The sequence below is a fragment of the Lepidochelys kempii genome, chromosome 28 (assembly GCF_965140285.1).
Source record: "Lepidochelys kempii isolate rLepKem1 chromosome 28, rLepKem1.hap1, whole genome shotgun sequence".
Lineage (NCBI taxonomy): Eukaryota > Metazoa > Chordata > Testudines > Cheloniidae > Lepidochelys > Lepidochelys kempii.
In genome coordinates this window covers 4,304,063-4,306,480 of record NC_136407.1, presented here as the reverse complement: position 1 = coordinate 4,306,480, position 2,418 = coordinate 4,304,063, and the positions used below count along the sequence as shown (strand labels likewise).

General features: G+C 53.8%; 1 non-coding gene across 1 annotated transcript; it reads left to right on the top strand.

The window, feature by feature from the left end:
* Positions 1 to 1,462: 1,462 nt before the first annotated feature.
* Positions 1,463 to 1,534, top strand: TRNAA-UGC (transfer RNA alanine (anticodon UGC)). The gene has a single exon. It is a non-coding gene; the product is annotated as a tRNA-Ala (tRNA).
* The last annotated feature ends 884 nt before the right edge of the window (positions 1,535 to 2,418 follow it).

Here is a 2,418-nt window from a genome sequence, read left to right as displayed (position 1 = left end):
CTGTTGATCATAAGGGGGTGGGGCTGAACCTTGAAATTGTGCCCCCCCACCTCTTTCGGCAGACACCAGTCGTCTGTGCCTGATTTCCAGCTCCTCAGCCAGAGGAAAAAATGGTATTCTGCACCTGAGTGGCCAGCCCTTACTTTCTTTCTCATGAAGGGGAGAAAAAAATAATCTCTTTTCAAACCCCCATCCTGCCGTTGACCGAGGTGTGACTTTCTAAATTCCTGCTACAATGGAGGATTCAGAGTTAGTGGGGCCCTGTGCACATAAAGTCCATGAAACATTCCCCTTTCATCCCAGCCCTGTTATGTCGCCAGTAGCTGCTGTCCCCTGGGAGCAGCAAAGGATGTTTCCCATTTTCCATGAGACCCCAACCAGGGACTAGTCAGCTTCAGGCTTCTCCTCTCTCCCTTCTTGGAATCAAGTTCACGATTTTACCATGAGTTAAAGCAGCCCAAACCCCCAGAGTCTGGATCAATGTCACAAGTGTCTCCATGGAAGACAATTTGTTAAATCCCAGATGAGTGGAGTGAAATCAGTTCTCAGCCTGAGTCCTTTACTCTTAATCCTGAGGATATTGTCCCACCGTGGGGCTATTTCCCGCCTCTCTTTCATACAGAAGCACAATTTTCTTTGCACAGATACAGGAACAGCAAGATCTTTCTCTGTCCCTCGTGCAGAGCAGGGTGTCAAATTCCATGGAATCTTCCTCTTCTGCGATGGAAACAGTGGACAAGTAGGGGGCCCTGGGCACCTCCAGCCTTAGCAGTGAGTTCACTCCAGGTGGAGGGGGAAAAGAACCCTGAAAATCTCAGGGCCTCAGAGAAGACCCAACCCCTGCTACCAGGATCACTGAGGTGCTGGAGATCTGCATGGGATAGGGACTGTCTGAATTGTCAAGGTGGGGAATGAATAACCATCTACAACTAGATCCACCTCATTAACCACCGACACAGGCTAATCTTACTGCAGATAGAAAGGAAACTGGGAGCGATTCTTTGCTGTTCAGCCATAGAAACAGCGACCCAATTACACCACAGGGAATGTGCTGGGGAAAGCTGGACTTTACAGGCAAGTGGAACTAGTAGATCCTAGAAACACCTGGAGCTCCCCACACCACTTCTGCCAGCAGGGTCAGGGGTTGAGCTGCTCACAGCGCCCTCCCCCTCTCCCCCATGACCTTCCAGCAGGGGATTGCAGCACCCTCCCCCCACCAATGCAGGGGAGAGGGCTGAGTGTATCTCTGCCCCTGAGTCCAGGGCAGGCACTCTCTCTGCCCCACACATAGAATCTGGCCCTGCTGCAAAGTGCCCCCTAAGAACCAGCAACCTCCAGGACAGCAGGTTTGGCCCTCAGAGCAGGGACTCTGTCCCTCATGCTGCTTTTAGGCTCCCAGACACTCTGGAAACAGGCGGGGGGGGGGGCTCTGAGTGTAACCCATAGCAGCTGTAGCCCATCTGGGGATGTAGCTCAGTGGTAGAGCGCATGCTTTGCATGTATGAGGCCCTGGGTTCAATCCCCAGCATCTCCAAGTTCTCTTTTCACCCGGCTGCTTTGCTCATGCCCATCAGGGATGTGGCCCACCAGTCTGCTTGCACGAGTTTCAATCCTGCTCCGTGAGGGGCAAATGCCAATTGCATGGAAGGTCTGGGGGGGTTTCTGCTTCGAAGTCACCTTGGTACTTTTAAGATTCCCACCTGCTGTGCTGTTTGGGTCAATGGTGGATGAGAAGGGAGAATCCTCCAGCACTGGAGGGGAAGGTCCCATCTGCCCAGACTGAGGGGCAAGGAAACGGAGGAGCAGTCAGTGCTCAGAGAGGAGAGAGGTCAGTGATTTACACCCACCAGGGGATGCTGTCCTTTTGAGGTGAGTGCAGCTGGCTTGGGATGGTGCTGACGATGGATAGAAAAAAGTCTGGAGTCAATGACAGATGAGACCATAGAAGGGGAAGGGGAAGGGCAGCTCCACAGAAGGTCCTGGGTGCTCAGATGCCCCAGATGCCCTGGCCTGTCCTAGAGAGAGAAAAGACACAGAAGTACTCAGCCCTCTTACAGTCATCCCATGGACACGAATCTGGTTGGGAGTGGGGTGAAGGTTCCCTCTGGACAAAGGGAGCTGAAATCCCCCAGTGTCCTGGAATTTAAGCAATGCAAGCTTCAAACCGTGCACGGGTGGGGGCTGAGGTGCATCAGCAGAAGGTTGGGTTGGACAGGGGCAGCAGGTTTGTATAATTGTTGGTGGTGCCCAGAATGAGATCAAGTCCTGCCCCCACCCCCCACACCTGCCTAAGGCTCTGGGAGAGAGTTTGGGTGCAGGGTCTGGGCTCATGCAGGGGGTTGGGGTGCAGGAGGAGGTGCGGAGGGCAGGCTCTTGGAGAGAGTTTGGGTGTGGGTGTGAGGTCTGGACTGGGGCAGG